Here is a 26,128-nt window from a genome sequence, read left to right on the forward strand (position 1 = left end):
TGAGATATGTCTGTTCCTGTATTTTGCCCACTTTTAAATGGGGTTATTTGTTTTTTGCTTGTTGAAATAAGTTTCTTACAGATTTCATATGTTAGACCTTTGTTGGATACGTTGAGAATACTTTCTCCCATTCTGTAGATTGTCTGTTTACTCTACTGTTAGTTTATTTGCTGTACAGAAGCTCTTTCATTTAATTCCCAAACTGATTTTAATGGCTAATCAAAAATATGAGATAATTTATAATATTTCCTGGTTACAGTAATTTCATAAGATTTTCTTTACATTGTAGGGTTTTTTTTTTTTTTTGGATTGATTTTAAGTAAATATTATTGATGGAAATTCTCACAAGTGTTTATTATTGGGAAGCAGAACTGAACTGAAGGAAGTACCCAGTCATATCTATATAAAGTCAGATGATTTTAAAGTCTCCAAAAAAGTTATATGTAGTGAATTGGAAAACAACACAACATGACCTTGTGAAAAAGGGGCCTAGTAGGAAAAGACCAAGCCACTCATTAGGAGTGAAAATGTGGGGTGTTCTTAATCTAAGCCTCACCCTTAAAATGGGAAAACCAGTATCTACCTTGGCGGCATTAAAGGAGCTAATCAGTATATGCTGTGATGTTCAATAAATATGTCTGGGATAGATGAATGCAGTAAGTTACCAGCCAGCTACACTGCTGTTTCTGGCAGCTATCTTCTTATTAACAAGTGGCTGCTCATGAGAATAATAATAGCACCTAGAATTTATTGCGTATGTGTTACATGCAAGGCACAGTTCTCAGCATTTCACATGAATTGCTTAATTTAATGATTACTACAGCTGCATAGGGTATTGCTTCCTCCGTTTCAAGGACCTTGTCCACATACACAGAGCTTGTACAGATGTAAGCAGTGGGCTTTCCCATACAATTGTATTTAGTCCTTCAACTGAAATTACTCTTTGTCACAAGTCTGTTTCCACTAGCTTGTATAAAGATTATTGCTGAACTATGTCAGGGCTATATATAAATTCTGGTATCCAAAGGAAAAAGTCCTGGATTAAATCCACTGTACAGGCTTTCTGCTCACATGTCCAGGCTCTACCAGATAACACAGGCAGGTTATAAAACTGTTTACCAGAAACTGTTTTGACACGACCCAGGTCTATCAAGGGAGATCTAGACTGAATCAAAAAAACTATATTGCCATGACCTTTGTCCAAGATATTTTCACCTTCCTGTACTTTGGTTCCCTTGATGCTAAAATGGAAAACATTCGGCCAATCGACTAGCTAATTTTCTCACTAAATGGTGCTCTGGTGTTTGAGAAGAGTACCACAGATAAGGTCACAAAGTTTTATATTCTTCAATAGCTCTGTGGTGTGTTTGCAAACAAATGCCCCTTCCCTAAGAAGGGGGTCTGATAACATTGAAAAGCCTGTTTCCTACTTAACATAAATTACTTTAGCAGAAGGGCAAGGCTGGAGTTTGAAAAGTTTTGTCTGTGATCCTTATTTGCAGATGCTGAGCAAGATCAGTGCTGTTTGTATTGTGTGTGCCAATGTCCCCTCTCAATACCAAAGAAAAGGGCTCTTAGTCCCTTAATGGATTCCCTGCTCACCTTATCCTGATGATAATCTCAACCTGATGCTTCTCACTTCCTGGTAGAACACTTATCGGTCTCAGACTAGACTAAACACTCAAGATCACTGGGACTCTGAAATCTGACCTCATGCCAGAAACCTTAACATTCAAAATGAAATGAATACACTTAAACAAATACATCTAGATGAACATCTCGGGGCATTTTCTGTATGGGGAGAACTTCCATCTCTTAACCCCAAGGACAGTACTTTCTCCCCCAAGTATCTGGCCCATTCTCCAATGCCTAAAAAATAAACAAAGTGAAACACCAAATAACACTCTCACTGCATCCAGCCCTGTAGCCAGAATATGAGTCTAATTACTGTTGTTGAGCTTCTAGTAGCACAACTTGGAAAAACAATTTAGAAAATGTGCTCTCCTCATTGTGGCCACCTCAATTCTCCTTCACATCCAGAATGCTTTCAAGCATGATATGTTCTAGACTTAATTTTAGCACAAGCCTCTTTGCTTTGTAACTTGGGTCTCTTCATTCAAAGTTTACATAAATGGAAATAGGAAAATACACAGACTTTTCAAAAAAGAAGTTGACTGTGAGAAAATAAAAAGATTGCAGTCCATGGAGAAAGACATAAAAATCTAAGGAAAGTTTTGATGCTGGGACTTTTTGTACATTTGTTACTACTTTCTAAAAAATGATGGGAAATTTGAGCAACCATCAAGCTAGGAAAAAAAGCCCATGGGAGAAAGGGTCACGAGAGGCCAGAGAGGTGCACAGAAATGATGAAGCAGTGTCCCAAGGGACATGTGGGATCAACAACACAGAAGAGGGGTAGCCTCAGAGACAGGAGTGAAGGGTATCTATCTCTCTTTAAGACAAGAAGAAAAAGGGGCAAAAAAGGGTGACAACAGAGAAAAATTCTATGTGAAGGGAAGTTGAGAGAGGCACTCAGTGTTGATGTATAACAGGGTGTTCTGCCAAGATTTCCCATGGGGTCCTAGGAAGCATGAAGCCAAGAAACATTAGAAACAGCCACAATAGGTCAGCAAAGGAGTTCCTGTAGTTTCAAATGAAATTTTACCCAGTACTCCAACAGCATGTAAGTTTCTGAAGAAGTTTCTGAAGAAGTTGATGTTCTATGAAAGTCAAGAGAAAATTCAAATAGGCAACCAACTATGCAAGGCTGGATTGCAGGCATGATCTATAACTTCCCTCTTTATTCTAAAGGCCTCCTTCATTCCAAAGTTGCTCATCCTAAAACTTGGAAAAACATGACTCAGAAGTGGTTCCCAGCTCAAGAACTACCCACGAGTCTCAACAGTCACATGTGAGTATACGATGTGAGTATGGGATACGTTTCTAGCAAAGTTACTTTACTTTTCTAGAAATTTTAGAATGTTTGCCACCGAAGAGTTTGAATTCTTAATTTCAGAGTTGGTCTATGATATTACCTTTGCACTCTGATTCTTATTAAAATAGCTTTATTGAGATATAATTCACCTATTTAATATGCATTTCACCTATTTAAATTGTACAATTTGATGGTTTTTAGAATATTCAGAGTTGTGCAACCATCATCACAATCAATTTGAGAAGATTTTTATCACCCACATAAAAAACACCATATCCATTTTCAGTTGCTCCTTCTTTTCCTTCAACACTACCCCTCCCTGTAGCCCCTATGAGCCTACTTTCTGTCTCTACAGATTTGCCTATTCATTTCCTATAATGAAATTATACACTATGTGCACTTTTGCAGCTATCTCCTTTCACTTGGCAAGGTATTTTCAAAGTTCATCTGTGTTGTGGCTTGTATCAGTAATTCTTCCTTCCTATTGCTGAAAATATTCTATTGTATACAATACCTGTACCACATTTTATTTATCCACTCAGTTGATGCGCAGATATGTATTATTTCCACTTTTTGGCTGTTTTAAATAATGCTGCTAAGTACATTTATGTACAAATTTTTGAGTGAGCATATCTTTTTAATTCTCTTGGGAATATACCTAGGAGTGAAATTGCTGGGTCCAACAGTAACTCTATGTTTAACCTTTCCTGAACCTGCCAACCTGTTTCTCAAAGCAGCTACACCATGTTACATTCCCAACAGCAGTATATAGGGTTCCAATTTCTCCACATCCTCACCTACACTTATTGTTTTCTGTTTTTGTTACAATAGCCATCCTAGACGTGAAATAGATCTCACTGGGGTTTTGATTAGCATTTCCCTAATAATTAATGATGTTGAACATAATTACATGTATTTATTGGCCATTTATAGATCTTCTTTGGTAAAATGTCTGTTCAAATCCTTCACTCATTTTTTTTAATTATCTTCTTTATTATTAAATGAAAATTTCTTTACATAGTCTAGATACAGGTTCTTTATCAGTTACATAATTCATAAATATTTTCTCCCAATCTGTCAGTTGTCTTTTCACTTTCTTGATTATGGCTTTGCCACAGAAAAGTTTTTAATTTTGATGAAATCCAACTTATCTATCTTTTCGTTGGTGTTTATGGGTTTGCTATTATATCTAAGAAACCACTGACTAATCTAAGGTTATGACAATTTACAATCTATGTTTTCTTCTAAGAGTGTTACATGTTTAGCTCTTACATTTAAGTATTTGATTCATTGTGAAGTAGTTTTTGTATATGGTGGGAGGTAAGGGTCAAAATTCATTCTTTTACATATGTGTATCCAGCTGTTTAAACACCATTTGTTAAAAAGGCTACTCTCTCCCCACTGAACTGTCGTGGCACACTTGTCAAAAATCAACTGACTGTAAATGCAAGGATTTATTTATGGACTCTCGATTCTATTCCATTTATCTATGTCTGTCCTTAAGCCAGTATCACACTGTCTTGATTACCATAGATATGCAGTAAGTTTTGAAATCAGGAAGTGTGATTTCTCTAAGATCATTCTTTTACAAGGTTGTTTCAGCTATTCTGAGGCCCTTAAATTATCATATGAACTTTAGGATTAGCCTATCAATTTCTGCAAAAAAGCCAGCTGAAATTCTCATGAGAACTGCATTTAATCTTTAGATCAATTTGGAAACTGCTGCCATCTTAACAATATTAAGTCTTTTCACTCATGAACATGGTATGTGTTTCCATTTATTTAGATCTTATTTAATAATCTTTCAACAGTATAGCTTTTAAAGTATAAGATTTGCATTTCTTTTGTTAAATTTATTCCAGGGTATTTTATTCTTTTTGAGGCTATTATAAAAGAAATTGTTTTTACCTAATTTTATTTACAAATTGATCATAGCTAGTGTATAAAAATACAATTGATTTTTTTGTATGTTAATCTTACATCCTGCAACCTTGCTGAACTTGCTTGTAAGTTCTAATAATTTTTTAGCGGGTTCCTTAAAATTTTCTATATATATAAGATCATGTTATCTACAAACAGAGATCATCTTATTTCTTCTTTTCCAATGTGGATCCTTTTAATTCTAATTTTTGGCTAGCAGTACAATGCTTAATAGAGATGGCAAGAAAAGACATCCTTGTGTTGTTCCTGATCTATGGGGGGATGTCCTCTGATTTTTGCTTTGACTCCTGCCAACCCCTCATGAAGAGAGTCATCACCAGATTAATAAATTAGAGCCTGGTCTAATGCAATAATTTCTCCTCATCATTAAAAGTTCCATAAGATGATGGTGAAAATATAAGTTGGTAAAACCCTTTGAAGGGAAGCTTAGCAAAATCTATCTTATTAATGCATAGTCCTTTTGTCCCAGCAATTCTACCACTAGAAATATATACTAAAGATATAAGATCTCCCGCTCAGGCAAAATGATGTTTGCACAAGTTTTTTAAAGATAGCACCGTCTGCAATAACAACTGTCTAACAATGGGGGATGGCTAAAAGAGGAATAGGGTATTCACACAATGGAATGCTATGTAGCTGAAAAAGGAGTGTGGAAGTTTTTTATGTATTGACATGGAACGATCTCCAAAATACATTAAGTCAAATAAGATGCAGAAGACCATGAATTACCATTTGTTTAAGAAAATGGCAAAAAAAAAAAAAAAAATACAGGCAAAAAAAGGAGTTGCTTATACATGCATAAAATATCTTTGGAAGAATGCATTAGAAACTGGTCATATCAGTTGCCTACGGGGTAGGCACCCTGGTTGCTGGAGGATAAAAGTAAGAGAAAGACATTTACTATAAACTTTTATAAACTTTTGCAATTTTGAACCAAGTGAATACATTACCTATTCAAAAAATTAAGCTTAAAAAAGTAAGTAATAAAGTCACATACCATAAAAAGCCAGAAATTGTTAATAGCAAATAACAGAACAGTCCATGAAGGGCTGAAAAGAAATGGTGCATGGTGGTTTCGAGAGTCCTGATGTTGCCAAAACCAAGGTTCTTTTTCTGCATCTGATGCTAACTAGAAACTTGAAGACGTAAGTTGCCTAACTTTTGTGGACTCAATTTCTTTGCCTAAACATCCAGGAATCAGAATAGTTAACTTTACAGTCTATACAGCTAATTGAAGTCAACTTTTTCTGGGGCCAACCCTACACTAGAAATTTTACATGCATTTAAATCTCATAGCCACCCTATAAAAATGAAGGGGGGCTAGGGAGGAATAGGGGGATTGGGGAAGAATAGCATTAGGAGAAATACCTAATGTAGATGATGGGACAATGCATGCAGCAAACCACCACCATGACACGTGTATACCTATGTAATAAACATGCACGATCCACACAAGTACCCCAGAACTTAAAGTATAATAAATAAAAAAAATAAATAAACTATGACCTTTAAAAAATTAAAAATAGGATTACCAAATAGTCTAGACACTCCAACTCTAGGAATAAACCCAAAAGAAATGAAAGCAAGGTATTATGGGCCAAATTGTATTCCCAAAAAATTTATGAAATCTTAACTCCCAGTACCTCAAAACATCATTTTATTTGGAAATACATTTTTAAAGAGGTAGCTAAGTTAAAATATGGTATTTAGGATGGGTCCTAATCTAATATAAATGGTGTCCTTATAAGAAGAGGAAAGTTGGACACACACACATACACACACACACACACACACACACACACACACACACACACACAGAGAGAGAGATGAAAGAACATGTGAAGATACAGGGAGGGACAGCCATCTATAAGCCAGGGGAGAAGGAAGAAGTGAACCCTAACAACACCTTGATCTCAGATGCCTAGTCTGCAGAATTATGAGAAAATAAATGTCTGTTATCTAAGTCACCCAGTCTAGGGACTCTGTTATGACAGCCCTAGCAAACTAACACACAGGTCTCAAGGAGACATTTGTATACACATGTCCATAGCATCATTATTCACAATTGGCAAAAGATAGAAGCAACTCAAGTGACCATTGACAGATAAATAGGTACACAAAATGTGCTATATACAGACATTACAGACAATATACAGATGATATACAGACGATGCAAGATTATTCAGCCTTAAAAAGGGAATTCTGACACATGCTACGACATGGATGAACCTTGGAGATATTATGCTAAGTAAAATAAGCCAGTCACAAAAAGACAAATACTGTATGATTCCATTTAAACAAGGTACCTGGAGTAGTCAAATTCATGCAGACAGAAAATAAAGTGATGGCTGCCAGAGGCTGGAGGAGGGGGAAAAATGGGGAGTTAATGTTTAATGAGTGTGGATTTTCAGTTTCATAAAATGAAAAGAGTTCAGAAGACAGATCATATCAATGTGGTTGTACTTAATGCCACTGAATTATACTGCAATGATTAAGATGGTAATTCTATATTGCGTGTATTTTACCACAATTTAAACATTTTTAAAAAGAAAAAAATAAACTATTATTCTTTCATTTTACAGGTTCAGAAACAAAGGTTTAGATGCTAACAATCTTTTCTCCAGTTTAACAGTCAGTATCCCCATCCAGGTAGGAATTCAAAACCAAGCTAGAAGTACTACTTTTCCGTCCTACCATTAAATTTTTCCATTTCGAATAATTTTTTAAAACTATTTTTTATTCCTGTTTTTTTTTTTAATTACCTCTGAACTCAGGTTGTTTTCAGATGATTTTGCTTTCCCAACAAGCATTGTTTGTTTAGCTACCCTGGAGGTGTACGTTTTCCTTAGAAGGTTACTTGAGTCATTCTCATGCCTCCCAATCTCCATATTCCTGATGGCACTACAGCCTCTTGTTTCAGGATCCAAAAAGACGAAGAATGAAATGGACTTTTTCCAATATACCCAGTGGCTCTAATGACAGATGCCAAGACAGCTTCCTCCTTGTATGCCAAAGGCTACATTCTCTGCAGTTAAACACATTACTACTTCTCCCCAATTGTCTCAATTGCCAAATGCTGTTGGACCAGAGGCTTTGCTCTCCGAAAAGCTGAAACCAGTCCACAGGGTAAGACTATGTGGAGAGTCCTGTTCTCCATGCTTGCCAAGTGGCAAACAGGTTAGAGCTGGTGAGAAGAACAGAATGTCCTGTAAAAAAAAAAAGGAGGGACGCAGAGGTAGCCACGAGCAATAAGGGTTGCTGCCATGGTGTTTCACATGCTGAGGAAAGAAAGTGAAAGAACATGAAGGAGCTCAGGGTAGCGATGTAAAATGCTAGGAAATTATGCTATGTTATTTAGAATGTTCAACTCTCCAGAATATAAGCCCCTGAATTGCTGGAAGGTTTTTTAAAATATACTTTTTGCTTAAATTTTATTAACAAAAAAAATTCAACCTGGGAATATCAGATTAATTCTCCAAATCCCCTTATACTGGGAAAGAGCCAATAGCTAAGTGACTCTGCAGCCAGAGTTGGGAGGCCAAGGTCAGTGGATCACTTCAGTTCAGGAGTTCGAGACCAGCTTGGCCAACATGGTGAAACCTAGTGTCTGCTAAAAATACAAAAATTAGCCAGGTGTGGTGGCATGTGCCTGTAATCCCAGCTATTGCAGAGGCTGAGGCAGGAGAATCACCTGAACCAAGAGGCAAAGTTTGCAGTGAGCTGAGATCATGCCACTGCACTCCAGCCTGGGTGACAGAGCAAGACTCCATCCAAGAAAGAAAGAAAGGGAGAGAGAAAGGAGAGAGAGAGAGAGAGAGAAACAGAAAGGAAACAAAGAAAGAAGAGGTACATTTCCTGAGCTCAGCTCCCCAAATATTCTCACAGTAAGGCTAAATCAGTTATATAAGCCTCCAAGTCATTGTTCAAATTCTGTGGTATTATTGAAATTTTGTTACATTAAATACAGGTTGAGTATACTTTATCTGAAATGCTTGGGACCAAAAGTGTTTTGAACTTTTTTTTAATTTTTGAATATTTGTATATGCATAATGAGATATTCTAGGGATGAAACCCAAGTCTAAACATAAAGTTTATTTATGTTTTACAGACACCCTTTTACATATAGCTTGAAGGTAATTTTATACAATATTTTAAGTAATTTTGCACATGAAACAAACTGTGCTAAGTACCCAAGTGTGGAATTTTTCACTTGTGGCATCATGTCAGTGCTCAAAAAATTCCACATTTGGAGCTTTTTTATTAGGGATGCTGGACCTATACTGCTTGGAATAAGTAGGACATGAACTAAGGCTAAGAAATTTTTTTTAATAAAATAAATAGCTACAGCTATTGTAGTCATCTCTTTCAGCGCAGAATGCATCCTGTTCTAGATATTCTGGCAGAAGCTGTGATCACCAGTCACACCACACTTCCTTCTGAGTGTTTACACAACCACATTATTTTTCAGCGAATTGAACAGTGTACAAGCACATGCTGAAACACAGTCACATCAGACCTAGAAAGAAAAATGGAGACACACACATTCAATATGTATCTAAGCTCAAAACCTGTCTAAAATCTTCAACCACAGAACTTAAGAGAACTCACTCCTGTCCTAGCTCATGGCTGGCTCTGGCACAAGAAAGGCAAACGTCTTACCCAAGAAGCCACATAAGCTAACAGTGCCACCAAGAAGAGAACTGGAAGAGATCAACACACAACACTTTCATTCGCTCATCCTCTCCTCAAATATTTACTCAATACTTAGTATATGTTAGTTAGCACTGGGCACTACACACTATACTACACACTATATCTTGAAAGTAAAGTGGCCGGGCGCGGTGGCTCAAGCCTGTAATCCCAGCACTTTGGGAGGCCGAGGCGGGTGGATCACGAGGTCAAGAGATCAAGACCATCCTGGTCAACAAGGTGAAACCCCGTCTCTACTAAAAGTACCAAAAATTAGCTGGGCATGGTGGCGCGTGCCTGTAATCCCAGCTACTCAGGAGGCTGAGGCAGGAGAATTGCCTGAACCCAGGAGACGGAGGTTGCGGTGAGCCAAGATCGCGCCATTGCACTCCAGCCTAGGTAACAAGAGCGAAACTCCGTCTCAAAAAAAAAAAAAAAAAAAAAAGAAAGTAAAACATGAATGAGAGCTAGCCCCCTAACGCCTGCCCACCTCCATCTTCCCATATGTCTCTTCTGGAATTATTAAGTTACCTAGTGATATCCCCAGAAGCTACAAGAAGGACACATATGCAATGGTAACTTCCTGCATGGCCTCAATGAGCTGCAGGAATGAGAAAACTAGAAAGCCAACTGGCCTCTTTGGTTGAATTCCCAGTCTTTGGAGAAGTTTGTCTATACGTCCTTCCAGGCTGCCTACCAAGTATAATTCAAACTATTCAAACTGGCATTTAAGTGCCTACCCTAGCTGTGCTGTCTTCTGTCTATTCCTAAGAGATAACTACAAGACAGTCAAATGGAAGTCCCTCTATTTCCCTGAACACACTCAACCTTGGTCTGGACTCTACCTGGACCATACTAATCTTGTCATCTTTAATATCTTTACCTGTCCTCTCTCCCTGCAACACATGAACACTCCTCTCTTTATGAAGAGCTCTTTTTCCTGCATTTTTGTCCAATGCCCTCTTTCTATGAACTCGTCCCTCATGTCCTATCTCCTTTCCTTCCCCTCCACCTACAAGACTAGAAAGATATCTGTGCATCTGCTGCTTTGTATAGTCATACCAGGCCCAAAGCAGGAACTTAACAGATGTCACATCTGCTAACTCTCCCAGTTGCATAATGAGCTGATATCCTCATTGTGCAGATGAAAAACTGAACTTTAGAATGGTCAAGTAAATAAACCAAAGTATTACAACTAGATAAGAGTGGAGCCAGTTGTGTCTTGTTCAAAGCTTGCATTTTCCTCATTAGACCCTTTGGAATGTAGTGTGTGCATGGGACACAATTTATGTAACACTCTTAATTTATCTCCTCTCACCTCCCACTTCAGTGCTCAATGTGGCTTTCCAATCCAGCAGAGGTTCCAACCAGCTTCCAAACAGGTGCAATTTGATAGCACCTCATCTTTGGCTGTACCAGATGCCTTCTATCTCTGGACTCCTGCCTTCGGAGTTCTCTGACACCTGAAGGAAGCTTCTGGGACAGCTGACATGCACAGCCTGGGAGCTAAAACATGTGGGGCAAGCTGTGATCAATGAACCATGATGGACAGGAGCCGATAACCCCATTAGTTATCTGGACTCACAGTGCTAAGATAAATTTCATAAGTCTCCCAGAAGATCCGAAGGGATAGAACATCAGTCGTCCCTAGCATGACCACTGTACTGGCTTCCTTCCCTATTTCTTCCCCACCCCTTGTCCCTCCTACTTCTTGGGATCACATTGACAAATAAGTCTCTTGCAGGCAATTCTCTATTTCAAGCTCTGTTTTCAGTTAGCAGATGGCAGAAATGTGGTCCAAAGCAGGAGAAGACTCAGCGGCAACAGACTGTGGTACAATCTGCCCTGTCACTCAAGCCGTGTAAATGAGCAGATCCAGTGGTGGTTGGTTGAATGCATGACTCCCCTGTGGATGTCAGCCAGAGCCTTCTTCTCAGACACCCAGTGCTGGCACAGTGGCCCCATGGATGGGATGGCTCAGGTGGAGGGATACAGGCTGTACATGGGCTAGGCATTATGCGTTTTCTCTTAGCAATGACCTAGGCATTGCCACTGCTGAATGGTCCAACCAACCAATAGCAGAGGGAGATGCCAATCTCTATAGCACCTTCAAGGATATCAGCCAGGCCCTTGGGGAAAGGCTGATCATAACAGACCACTTCCACCCCAAAAAGGAGACGGGAGGCAGAAATTCATGCTTGCTTGAATTGGCATGTACTCCAGTTTGGGTTTGCTTTCTCTGCCTGTAGGGCCTCTGCAAGTGCCACTATTTGAGCATATAAGAATGCCTAAACTACCAATGTAGTATCACTTAACATTGCTTCAGACCCAGGGATTGATATATGTCAAAGTAGGTGCAGCAATGAGTATGAGTAGGGACTCCATGAGTTTTCTCATATACCTCCTCATTCACAAGCATCCAGCTTAACTGAATTCTGGACTGGCCTGTTAAAGGCTTGGTTAGGGGACTAGCCCGAGAAACACAACCTGTGATTCCAATATCACCTTGATTCATGCCCCAGCGCTGGAATTTCTGCAAGTAAGCATGTTATGTTTTTGTTGTTGTTGTTGTTGTTTTAGAGTCTCAGACTGTCACCCAGGCTGGAGTGCAGTGGTGCAATCTCGGCTCACTGCAACCTCCACCTCACAGGTTCAAGTGATTCTCCAGTAGCTGGGATTACAGGCCGGTGCCACCATGCCCAGCTAAGTTTTTTTTTGTATTCTTAGCAGACATGGGCTTTTACCATGTATAAGGATGGTCTCTATCTCCTGACCTCGTGATCTTCCTGCCTCAGTCTCCCAAAGTGCTGGGATTACAGGTGTGAGCCACCATGCCCAGGCCCTGGTTTTTTGTTTTTCTGAGGGTTTTTTTAAGTGAAGAATGGTGTTAAAATCTGGGTACCAGGTGTTTTCATTGTTATCAGGTTATCATATCTTCTTAGTCCTTTTAACAGTCAGAGCTAGGAAATATATGACTATATGTATACATATACATACATATATAAATGTCTTCACACATATTTATAAATATACATATACATTCATCTGCAAATAAAAACACACATATGCATTCACTTGCATATTTTGGAAATCATGAATTCACACCAATATGTCAATTCCAATTAATCCCATAGGGCTCTTTCTATCTTTTCTCATTTGCTCAATCTTATAATACATCTACAAAGGGTTTCAAGATTCCTTCATCCATACTACTGCATGGTTTTCATCTTAAGAGTGTTGAAACTTTGTCCCAAAGCTACCCAGTAGGATTACACTCTACTTATTTGCAAGAAATGCATCACATACCCATGGCTGGACCAATCTCTGGCAAAGGAAACAGGGAACCATCATGACTGGTTTCAACCAATCATCTTCCCCCAGCCCCACTACCCCTGGGACCAGAGGCCAGGGCCCCCTCTCAATCACACCATCCCATGGAGGAGGGTGAGATACCTGGAGAGAATAAGGTTTCTGATAGGAAGAAGGAATGCAGGATACAGAGCATGGATGTGCGAAAGGCAACCAACTATCTTCTATATTAACCTAAAATCCAGAGTGGAATGGGCAACATAAAACTTCTGAAATTATATATATAATGTTCTTTGTATGTACACATGTGAGAGGAGAAGATCCTCAGTCATCATTTTCTCAGAGGGCTCAGTGACTCAAGAAAAGTTTAGAACCATTTTCGTTTTAAACGAACACAGATATCAATCTTAAATTGAACAAGAACAAGAGGTTTCTAGGAACTTAAACCCTAATTCAAAAAGTACAAGTGTTTTCTCAATCTCATTTATTACACTCTGCTTCGAGAGCAGCAATCGGAAGGCTGCATAGCCTTTGTCAAAATACAAATGTTTGTCTCAATTTGAGTCCTCTGAGCTTGTTCCTAGAGCCTGACTTTTCAGGCTTCTAGGGCAATTAGGAGGCACTAAATCCTCAGCAAATTAGATGTACTGCCTTTTAAATTCTCATTCTTCTAAAGAAAAAAGGGAATGAAGCAGAAGTCCCTGAAGAAATAAAGGAAACAGAAGTGCAAACTGCCATAGAGAAGCGAATCCATGGCTTAGGAGCTAAAGAGCAAATATCAAGACAGCTTGTCAGTTTCAATGTGTTCTTGGGATTTCATCCCATTGGCCCCAAATGCAGTGTTCAGGGGCCTATAAGTATTACCACCATCTGGAACAGCTGTGGTAGTAGAAAGAGATCAACTTGTCCAGAGCTTTAATCCTCTAGGGCTTCTTCAACAGTTTTATTTATCTATCTGAAAAGGCTTAGTACAAAGGCATCTACTGCAGCCATTAGGCAGGGTAAGAAGGAGAGGGGGGGCATTAAAAAGCATGTGCCTTTGGGTGTGGCTCTTACATTTTTGCCAGGCAGACAACTGCTGTGCAGGCAGAGATGAATGCATGGAATCTAGAAGATTTTACTCAGCCACCTCAGTCAAAAAGTGGCCCTATAAAACAATCATCCAAACAAAACACTTGTGAGAGCAAAAGAGGATACTATTAATGATTAAACTAAGACAAGAGCCATGAAGCAGGACAGTCCCAGCCAACCTATGATATCCTAATCAATCAGTACTTTATAATACTCCCCTCTGCTCTGGTCTCTGTCATTCATTCAGTACTTTGTATATGTCCAACATTGTATTAGTAACATAGAGAATATGCAAAATTAATTAAAATAAAATAGCATACCATAAATACTATAACACACCAAAACATGTAGCCCTTGCTCATATGGAGCCAGCTCTCCACACTAACATTACTCTGGCTGCCTTGAGCAATAGCCATTTGGCTAGCCTTAAAATTAAAATAAACCGATGTTTCCTCTGAGCTAAGGCATTAGGAGCATTTATTTGCATGCTTTGGTTTTTAAATCTTTGATTCAGAATACGTCCAAGTGACTCATTAGTCTATTCTGGTCTTGAGCATTACGCTTCAGAAAGTCTTGCTTATAATCACATGTACCAGGGTAGAGGGAGGCTCTCCTAAGAAACCACAGGAACATCTGCCAAAGGTGATAAAACCAAACAGATCTGATCAACAACAATGAAAATAGATAGATTGAACCCAGAACGTATTTTTACATTTTAAGTCAATCCAAAGCCTCTCCTGGATCAATAATCATTGATGTACACTAACTGCCATTCTCTAGTCCTCGTGGCTAAAAAACATTTCTAACATAGGACTCCAAATTTCCTGCACTCTTCAACACTGGAGGGGGAAAAAAGCAATTTTTATCATGGATGCTTAAAGAAAAATTTACTTTTAAAAACAAATACCAGCTGGGCGCGGTGGCTCATGCCTGTAATCCCAGCACTTTGGGAGGCCAAGGTGGGCGGATCACCTGAGGTCAGGAGTTCAAGACCAACCTGACCAAGATGGAGAAACCCCTCTCTACCAAGAATTCAAAAAATTAGCCAGGTGTGGTGGTGCAAGCCTATAATCCCAGCTACTCGGGAGGCTGAGGCAGAAGAATCGCTTGAACCTGGGAGGTGGAGGTTGCAGTGAGCCGAGATCGCTCAATTGCACTCCAGCCTGGGCAACGAGAGCAAAACTCCACCTCAAAAAAAACATAGATTTCCTGAGTTCAAAAAGAAGAAAATACTTATTATAAAATTTAGAAAATAAAGAAAGGTATATGGAAGAAAGCTGAAATTATCCAAATTCCACTACTCAGGCAAAACTGTTATTAGCGTTTTGCCATATTACTTTATAGCTATTTTTATACACAAACCTATAACTATATATGCTTACATAGATACAGAATTTTCTCATAAAATTAAGACCATACTGTATATATAATTTTTTTTTTTTAAAGACGGGGTTTCACCATGTTGGTCAGGCTGGTCTTGAACTCCCGACCTCAGGTGATCCACCCGCCTTGGCCTCCAAAGTGCTTGGATTACAGGCAGGAGCCACCACACCCGGCCATATATAATTTTTAATACCATTTTTATCCCTTAGCATTTTATTATGAACATTGAAATTAATCCTATTTTTGTAAACTTTTTTCAGTTGCAAATTATTCCACTAAAAATACAGTTAAGTACTCACTTATTTTCAACAGTTCTTGAAAACTGTGACTTTAAGCAAAACAATATATAATGAAACCAATTTTACCATAGGCTAATTAATATAAACAAGAATAAGTTTGCTACGGCATATTTCTGATCACCAAAAAACATAAATTTCTAAATAAAGACCAAGACACATCTAATATTAAACACGGAAATGAAAGTGGGCTATGCATACATTTAAAAAAGATGAATAGGCCAGGTGCATTGGCTCATGCTTGTAACTGCAGCTCTTTGGGAGGCTGAGGTGTGTGGATCACTTGAGTCCAGGAGTTCGGGACCAGCCTGGAAAACACAGTGAAACCCCATCTCTACCAAAAATACAAAAAAATACATAAATTAGACAGGCACATTGGCGTATGCCTGTGGTCCCAGCTACTTAGGAGGCTGAGGCAGGAGGATTGCTTGAGCCCATGAAGTGGAGGCTGCAGTGAGCCGAGACCATATCACTCTACCCCAGCCTGGGCAATAGAGTGAGGCTCCATCTCAAAAAAAAAAAAAGAAAAATGAATAAAAACAAGTAAGATAATGATGCTCCCAATTACTCCAGTTCAAAGTGGTCAGAGCTTATCCCAATAGCTCAGTGTACTGAACTGGGACCCAACCTGGACAGGACGCCATTCCATCTCAGGGTCCACCCATCCACACCCACACTCTCAGATGGGGACAACGTAGACACGCCCACTAACCCACATGCACATCTTTGAGGTGTAAGAGGAAACTGAGTACCCAGAGAAAACCCATACAGACATGGGGAGAATGTGCAAACCATGCAGACCCCTGGTTTGAAACTGATTTTGTTTTCTCATCAACACCATAATAAAACAACGTTGAATGAAATGACATTATTCAAGGACCTAGTGTACTACACATATTGTTTGTAAAGATGCATAGTTATTTGTAATGTATTATTGTTAAACTTTTTTTTAGATTTGGGGGTACTTTCGCAGTCTTGTAACAGGGATTATATAGCTTAATGCTGAGATGTGGGCTTCTATTGAACTCATCAGGTAACCAAATGCAGAGCTAGCATGCATTTGTAGCATGTGTGAAGACGTTTGGCTCTTTAAAAAGACCAAGTTGAAGAACAATATATTAAGTCACTCAGCTTTATAGGACTTGAAATCAACATGCTCAGAATAACCCAAGGCCTCTGAAATGGATAATGAGATAAAAATTAGGTTGGTATCAAACTACTTTCTCTAAAGGCTAATCAGAGAACAGAAGGACATCCCCGGGGAGAAAATTTGCTAAATATTGCCAGTTCTAGAAACAGATAGTAATTTTTAAATAATATGAAATCATTTATCTAAACATTTTAATACTTTCTACAAGTTTTACATTTTGTGTCAAGTACTGAAAATACAAGGAGGACTAAACCGTAATCTTTTCTCTCAATGACTTTACAGCCTACAGAATAACACAGACTTAAAGCTGACACTTTGTTGTGTTTTTTAACATATGAATTATTTATGTATGGAATTTTTTTATTCGCCATTTTGGCTTTTTTGTTTTCCTTTATTTTCTTTTATTCTATTATTTTAGATTCAGGAGTGCATGTGCTGGTTTGTTACATAGGTGTATTGCATAATGATGAGGTTTGAGCTTCCTGGGTACCCATCACCCAAAGGGTGAATTGTACCCATATAGGTAATATTTTTAATCATCTCCTGCTTTCCACCCTCCCCTTCTTTTGGAGTCTCCAATGTCTATTATTTCCACTGTTTAGCTCCAGCATATAAATGAGGACATGCAGTATTTTGTTTTCCGTTCCTGGGTTACTTCACTTAGGATAATGGCCTCCAGCTCCACCCATGTTGCTGCAAACAGCATAATTTCATTCTTCTCTATGGCTGTATAGTATTATGTGGCATATATATACCACATTTTCTTTATCCACCAACCTAAGCATTGATGAACACTTAGGCTGATTTCATGACATTGTAAAGCTGACCACTTTGAACGCTTGAGCCCACTGAAAGCTGGTGGTTGAAAGTGAGCAAAATATACTAAGTGAAGAGCAAAACAGCAGTTCTTTCCCACTTAATACATTCCGTTTTTTCCTGTCCTATTTTGGTAGTTTGAGACATATGCTCAATCAATTAGTTTATCTGCAATGAAGTTATTATATTTAAAAACATTTACTGAGCTCTTCCTATGTGCCAACACTGTCCTAGGTGCTATGAATTTCAGAATGAAAGCACCATGGCCTCCGCTCCTACAAACATAGTTTAGTAGACATTACAGATATACAACAAATAACTGTATTAGGAGTAAAAGAAGTATACACAGAGAGCTCTGAGAGAACCTGAGCAACTAACCAGCCAGGGTGAGGGTGTGTTTCAAGGCTGTTTCCTGGAAAAGAAGTAGGAGTTGGGATGGGAGGCGGTAAAAGGCAAAGTGAGAAGAGGCAAGGTGTTCTGGTAAAGAGCATGAGCAAACACACCATCAAAAGCAAAGAGGTGTGGTGTGTTCAGAGGGCTAGGCAGAATGTGTGATGAGGTACTATCAAGTTCTAGGCAGAGAACACCAGGAAATAAAAACGGAGGTAAGCAGGTAGTGCTGTTGAGGAGTTTGAAGTAAGGCTGCTATGGTCACAGTTCTGTTAAATGATACCCTGCTTCATACTTCATTGAAAAAATAAAAAGCATGAGATGGCATCTCACTTATCTCCCATCACAATGTCACAAAGCATCCAAATCTTCCATCTTCCCTTCTATACGCAAGGAGGCATGTCCCTCCCATCAAAGGCCAACCTCTCCACTGGCTCTGGATCCAACCACTCCTGTCCTAGGAAAGATTCCAATGCTTCCTTGCAGGGCTTCCTCCCTTCCCTGATGGGTGAAGCATCTATCCTCCCTGGATGAAGGATTCCAGGGCCTCATCTTGGTGATGCTCCGAGTATCATCATTATGCTACTTTTGCCTGGTTTGTTCTTATTAGTAAACATCATTTGTATTTGCCTTAAAAAATGCTTCATTTCATTCCACATCCTCCTCCAGCCATAATCCAAGTTCTCTAAAGAGTTGTCTACACACTACATTGTTTCTACTTTATGATTTTCTTTCTACATCAGGGTCTCACTCTGTCACCCAGGCTGGAGTGCCGTGGCATGATCTGGCTCACTGCAAAGTCTACCTCCTGGGCTCAAGGGATCCTCCCACCTTAGCCTCCTGAGTAGCTAGGCACATACCACCATGCCTGGCTAACTTTTTGGATTTTTTGTAGAGATGGGGTTTCACTATGTTGCCAAGGTTCATCTTGAACTTCTGGACTCAAGTGATCCACCCACCTCGGCATCCCAAAGTGCTGGGATTACAGGCAGGAGCCACCGTACAAGGCCCATTGTTTCTACTATCTAACTTCCCCTTTCATTGATCCACTGACAATGATATGGTTCTCCTTCGCCATCATATGTCCAAAAAATATACTGTCAAGGTCATTAACCACCCCTATAAATACTTTTCTCTATTTGACTCTACCTTTGTGGCAGGCAGAGCGATATCCACTCCACTCTCTAAGCTGTCCATGCCCTACCTCCCCGATTCTGAGAATATGTTACCTTCCATGACAGAACTAACTTTGCAGATGTGATTAAGGTTAATGATTGATCAGGATTACCTGGATATTTTGAGCAGGCTCAAAATAGTCCTTAAAAGTGGAAGAGGAAGGTAGAGGGGTTGGTTAGAGAGATGCAATGTGAGAAGAACTTGAATATCTCAAAAGGCTTTGCAGGCTTTTAAATTGAAGGAAGAGGATAGAAGTCAAGGAATGCATGTGGCCTCTAGAACCTAGTGACAGTCCTCAACTGACAACCAGCAAGAAAACGGGATCTCATTTCCACAATTACAAGAAAATGGGGATCTATTCTCCCCTAGAGAATAAGTCCTGCACTCTCGACTGCAGACCACAAGGGCCTCTGTAACATGATTCTTGCCCGTTTCTCTGATCCCATCTCCTATGACTTCTTCAATTGCTCTCTGTGCATTAATCACACTCTTCTAGTGTTCAGTTCTTTGAAACCAGTAAGCTCAATAAACTCTTACACACCTTGGAGGCTTTGCACAAACTGTTCATTCTGTGTAGATTGCTTGTCCAACGTGCCTTTTGTTGTTGCTGTTGTTCTGTTTTGTTTTAGGCTTCTTGCAGCCTGAAACCATGATTTTTAGTTTCTGTCTGTAGTGATAAGCAGAAAAGAGGAATGAGGAAGGGGCTTTACTGGCCCAACCAGAAACAGAAACTAAGAACCCATAACTGTATTCTCTCCCTTGGACAGCCCTGGCTCCCTTCATTCCTATTTTAGTTTCTCCACACCCTTTTGAATTCAGCTTCAATATCATCATCAAGGAGAGCCCTTGTTCATCAACCCTATACAAAGTATACCTTCCCTTTCATCCTCCACCTCAAATCCTTATTTGTTTCCTTTGTAACACAACCCAGTTTTTAAACATATTAGTTATGTGTTTGTGTACATGGTTTTATTGGTCTTCAGTACTAGACACTAAGTTTTGTAAGAGCAGAAGCAGTGATTCGTTGGCTGTGTTATCCCCAGCCCTGAAAAGAGTAATTGGCTTGTAAATGGTTGTTGGATTAGTCATTCTGGTGGCAGATGGAGAGTGGGTCAAATGGATGAGACTGGAGTCAGGAAAACTCATTGAGAGATTACAGCAGAGGCTCAAATGAGGGATGAGAAGGGCCTGGATTAGATTAGTGATCATAGAGATGGGGAGAAGGAACACTGAATTACACTGAAGGTCCTTCTAGGGAAATAGCAGGTAACAACTGAGAACACCATCACAGGAGAAGCAATCTAGGAATGTAGGAAGGGATGTACTTGGGCTGAAACAGGGTATGGTTCAGGCAACATCCAGGTAAAGAAATCCAAGGCCAGATACAGTGGCTCAGGCCTGTAATTCCAGCACTTTGGGATGCCAAGGTGGGTGGATCACTTGAGCAGCCTGGCCAACACAGAGAAACTTTGTCTCTACTGAAACTACAAAAAGTAGCTGGGCATGGTGACACATGCCTGTAATCCCAGCCACTTGGGAGGGTGAGGCACAAGAATCTCTTGAAGCCAGGAGGTAGAGGTTACAGTGAGATGAAAGCACATGCCACTGGACAAAGAAAGAGAAAAAGAAGGAAGGAAGGAAGGAAGGAAGGAAGGAAGGAAGGAAGGAAGGAAGGAAGGAAGGAAGGAAGGAAGGAAGGGGGAAGGAGGAAAGGAGGGAAAGAAGATAGGAAGGAAGGAAAGAAGAAGGAAGGAAGGAAGACAGAGAGAGAGAAAGAAAAGAAAAGAAACAGGAAGAAGGGAGGGAGGAAGGGAATGAATGAGGGAGGGAGGGAAAGAAGGAAGGAAGGAAGGAGGGAGGAAAAAAGGAGAGAGAGAGAGAGAGAGAGAGAGAAAGAAAGAAAGAAAGAAAGAAAGAAAGAAAGAAAGAAAGAAAGAAAGAAAGAAAGAAAGAAAGAAAGGGAAAAGAAAGAAAGAAAATAAAAGAAAAGAAGGAAGGAAGGAAGGAAGGAAGGAAGGAAGGAAGGAAAGGAAAAGAAAGGAAAGGAAGGAAGGAAGGAAGGAAGGAAAAAGAAGAAGAGAGGGAGGGAGGGAGGGAAGGAGGGAAAGGGAAAGGAAAATCCAGCGAACAACTGCTTACTCAAGTCTGAAGCTTCAAGGAAAGGATTGAATAAAAACTGAGATTTGGGAGTTACTGGTATACATAGATATACACACATTAACATTTTTATAGTATGGTAGTTCCAGGATGTTCTCAATTGTCTCACCAAGAAGTCTAAAACCATTATTTAACAGTCAACCTAGCAACTGTGAACATGAAAAAGACTCAGTCCAGAGCCGTCCTATAGAAGATTCAATCAATACACAATGAAAGGAAACTCACCACAATGGCATTTCAGAACTCCATGCAACCCATTCTCCTCCCACTTTTCCCCTCTGGATAATCTCAAGCCTTCCTGGCTACAGATGGTCCACTTCCTAACAAACATCAGCCATGAGCACCACATGGTTGTGATCCCTGCGGAGCAGACCAGTCAGATATCATTAAGTGTTAGGTAAAACATCATCCCAGGACTCTTCCCTGACAAGTATCAAAACACAGATTCTAACATTTTCTACTCTCTTCTTGTATGAATATATATATTCATATATGATAACTCGGTTACTTAATTCCATATTCTTTACCTTATATAGAGACTATTACTGCCTAGGATGCAGGTATAAAGAAATAACTGGTGGAACAAAACTCAGCTTCAAGTAAAGCATTAACCAGAAGGATAGAATGGGGGCCAGTGAGATTACCAGTTCATGAGTCATTACTGATTCTTATTGTAATCCATGTAAATATTAAGATGCACTTTTCTGCTTTGTTAGTATTATCTTTCCAACAGATTTCATGGTAGAACCGCCATAATAAACAGATGGTACATCAAAAGTTCACTTGTTAATCTGATTATTTAGCTCCACATATATTTTCTCAGATATACAATATTTCAATAGGGAGCCTCATACATCAGCCCAACAAAAGCCTATTTAACTGATAATAGAAGTGAATCCTAGATCTTTGAAACTAGAACAGGCCTTAAGTGAGTAGTCATTTTATGACGAAACATGAGGAAACCAATGCTGCTCCAAGTCATACAATTAGTCCTGTGAATAATGCTTTAAACCCATCCACCCAGTATAACCTGTTTCACTAAGAAAATGCCATGGGATTTCCCAGCATCCACGGGGATTGCTAAGAGCATCCAGTTTTGGCTTTTGCTTTGGGATGCAAGGTCTTGCCCGGTTTCACACCACTGGAGGGGACGCAACGTCGATGGCTTGAGAGATGAATTCCAGAAAGAAATCAGCCAAGGACACCAAAAGCCAAAATAGACAAATGGGACCTAATCAAACTCCACAGCTTCTGCACAGCCAAAGAAACAGTCCTTACAGTGAATCAGCAACCAACAGAATGCGAAAAAATTTTTGCAATCTACCCATCTGACAAAGGGCTAATATCCAGAATCTACAAAGAACTAAAACAGATTTACAAGAAAAAAACAAACAAGCCCATTCAAAAATGGGTGAAGGATATGAACAGACACTTTACAAAAGAAGACATATATGAGGCCAACAAACATATGAAAAAATGCTCATCATCACTGATTTGTCATTAGAGAAATGCAAATCAAAACTACATTGAGATACCATCTCACACCAGTTAGAATGGCGATCATTAAAAAATCTGGAGACAACAGATGCTGGAGAATATGGAAAAATAGGAACACTTTTACACTGTTGGTGGGAGTGTAAATTAGTTCAACCATTGTGGAAGACTGGGTGGCGATTCCTCAAGGACCTAGAAATAGAAATTCCATTTGACCCAGCAATTACTGGGTATATATCCAAAGAATTATAAATAGCTCTACTATAAGGACACATGCACACGAATGTTCATTGCAGCACTGTTTACAATAGCAAAGACCTGGAACCAACCCAAATGGCCATCGATGATAGACTGGACAGGGAAAATGTGGCACATATATACCACAGAATATTATGCAGCCATAAAAAATGATGAGTTTGTGTCCTTTGTAGGGACATGGATGAACCTGGAAACCATCATTCTCAGCAAACTGACATAAGAACAGAAAATCAAACACCGCATGTTCTCACTCATAGGTGGGTGGTGAACAATGAGAACACATGGACACAGGGATGGGAGCATCACACATTGGGGTCTGTCGGGGGGAAATAGGGGAGGGACAGTGGAGGGTGGGGAGTTGGGGAGAAGTGGCATGGGGAGAAACGCCAGATATAGGTGATGGGGAGGAAGGCAGCAAATCACACTGCCATGTGTGTACCTATGCAACAATCTTGCATGTTCTTCACATGTACCCCAAAACCTAAAATGCAATAAAAAAAAAAAAAAAAGAAAGAAAGAAATCAGCCAAGGAATAGAGCTGAGGGATGACAAGGAGGATCTACACTATTTCTGGGAAAAGGGAGATCACAGTAAAAGTAACAATACAGAATACCCTCTTGTATTTTTGACTTTTTAAATTTACAATATGCTTTTACATCGAGAAAGATAAGATAAAGGACAAGCTACTAGAGGAAGGGGGTGGAAAGAGAAGATCTATACTTTTCTTTCTTTTTTTTTTTTTTTTTTTTTGAGACAGAATCTATCTCAGGCTGAAGTAGTGGCTTGCTCTTGGCTCACTGCAACTTCCACCTGCTGGTTCAAGCTATTCTCCTGCCTCAGCCTCTCAAGTAGTTGGGACTACAGGTGCGCACAACCATGCTCGGCTAATTTTTTCTTTTTTTTTCTTTTTTTTTTAAGTAGAGACAGGGTCTCACCATGCTGGCTAGGCTGGTATCAAACTACTGACCTCAGGTGATACACCTGCCTTGGCCTACCAAAGTGCTGGGATTACAGACGTAAACCACTGTGCCCAGCCAGAGGTCTATATATCTCTAAGAAGAGGGGGAAAAGGCTCAGAAGAATTAGAGACACTAAAAAGCATCACCAGGGCTGGGTGCAGTGGCTCACGCTTGTAATCCCAGCACTTTGGGAGGCCAAGGTGGGTGGATTACCTGAGATCAGGAGTTCGAGACCAGCCTGACCAACTTGGTGAGACCCTATCTCTACTAAATACAAAAAAAATTAGCTGGGTATGGTGGCACATGCCTGTAAGCCCAGCTATAGGAGGCTGAGGCAGGAGAATCTCTTGAACTCAGGAGGTGGAGGTTGTAGTGAGCTGAGATTGTGCCACTGCACTCCAGCCTGGACAACAGAGCAAGACTCTGTCTCAAAAATAAAAGATAAAAAATAAAAACAAGTAGGGAGTATTTATAAGGGGAAAGCACTATACTAAACCTTATTCATGTAATAACTCATTTAATCTTCATGAAAATTAGGTAATCAACTATTACTGCCTCCATTTAACAGACAAGGAACCTAAGACCCAGATGCTGTAATCCCAGCTACTTGGAAGGCTAAGGCAGGAGAATCGCTTGTACCCAGGAGGCTGAGGCTGCAGTGAGCCGAGATCACACCACTGCACTCTAGCCTGGGTAATAGAGTATGGCTGGGATTATGGGCATATGCTGCCATGCCTGGCTAATTTTTTGTATTTTTAGTAGAGACGGGGTTTCACGATGTTGGCAAGGCTGGTCTTGAACTCCTGACCTCAGGTGATCTGCCCGCCTTGGCCTCCCAAAGTACCAGTTATAGCTTATATTTAAAATGAAATTCTTTCTAAATAGGTTCACTAATATAATATATGTATATATACGCATACATATATATGTACATGAAAGCAAAATGTAGAAAAATGCTTCATATTGATTATCTGAACATTATTAAAAAACAAAAGCCGAATCGTTTTTTCTTGGCACACATTCACACACTTGAAATTGGTTTCTTAGCCATAAGCTTCTAACATTGTGTCTCATGGAGGCACCACAATGGCTAGTTCACCCATGGGTCATCGGGGCAGCAGCATCAAATATGTCTCCCATTACCACCTAAGACATGAAGGAATCAGCCAACCCTGACTGTATGGATTTATCAGTCAGCAAGCACCTTACATGCTGTCCATGAAAGGCAAAAAAAAAAAAAAAAAAAAAAAGTCATTGCCGGTCCTCTTTTAGATGTGTCCATGCATTAATTCACATAAAATTCTGTCCATTGCACTCATATCTTACACATTCACAGAGACCATGGCTGAAGCTGGAGGCAAAAAGCAGTGATCCATAAGACTTACTGGGCTTATTTTAATGCAACTATTAAATAATGATACTTCATTACTAAGTAAAAATACCTACCTGGGATAAACGTAACCCAGATGGAATGCAGGACAAAGGAGTATTCCAAGACTGCCCACAACAAATCAGGATGCCTGGACTAACTACTGAGCTACACTTACTCATCAACAGCCACACAGGAAGCAGATATCTGAACAACCTACCACAAGGAAGCTTCCACACTTTTGGTTGTCATGTGGTCTTTTATGATGAGAAATTTCAAACATGCAGGAGACGGCAAGTTAATGAGCCCTATGCCCCTATGACTCCCACTAAATAATTATCAATTCTTAGCCGGTCTTGCTTTTGCCATACCGCACACTCCTACAAGCCTTCTTTGAAGTGAATTCCAGGCAGCATATAATTTCATCTGTTCATTTTCCAAGCATGTATTCCTGAACAACAGAATCTGGGAAAACTATATGAGATAACTTTTGAGCTGAGTCTATACAGTTTCACTCTGTCATCACCCAGGCTGGAGTGCAGTGCCATCATCCTGGCTTACTGCAACTTCTGCTTCCCAGATTCAAGCAATTCTCCTGCCTCTGCTTCCCCAGTAGCTGAGATTAAAGTCACACGCCACCACATCCAGCTAATTTTTGTATTATTAGTAAAGACAGGGTTTTACCATGTTGTCCAGTCTAGTCTTGAACTCCTAACCTCAAGTGACCCACCAGCC

The 26,128-nt window shown here is 39.7% G+C and overlaps 1 protein-coding gene and 1 long non-coding RNA gene across 2 annotated transcripts in view; both read right to left on the reverse strand.

Moving 5' to 3' along the window:
* Positions 1 to 26,128, reverse strand: part of MAP2K6 (mitogen-activated protein kinase kinase 6) — a 131,903-nt gene that overhangs the window by 57,866 nt on the left and 47,909 nt on the right. The gene's annotated exons all lie outside the window — the stretch shown is intronic.
* On the reverse strand, positions 12,410 to 14,846 carry LOC116525749. Its single transcript, XR_004257806.1, has 2 exons — positions 12,920 to 14,846; positions 12,410 to 12,887 (listed from the first exon to the last, which is right to left on the reverse strand). It is a non-coding gene; the product is annotated as an uncharacterized LOC116525749 (long non-coding RNA).

This window comes from Sapajus apella, unplaced genomic scaffold, assembly GCF_009761245.1.
Source record: "Sapajus apella isolate SASKATOON/1434 unplaced genomic scaffold, GSC_monkey_1.0 scaffold48, whole genome shotgun sequence".
In the NCBI taxonomy this organism is placed as follows: domain Eukaryota; kingdom Metazoa; phylum Chordata; class Mammalia; order Primates; family Cebidae; genus Sapajus; species Sapajus apella.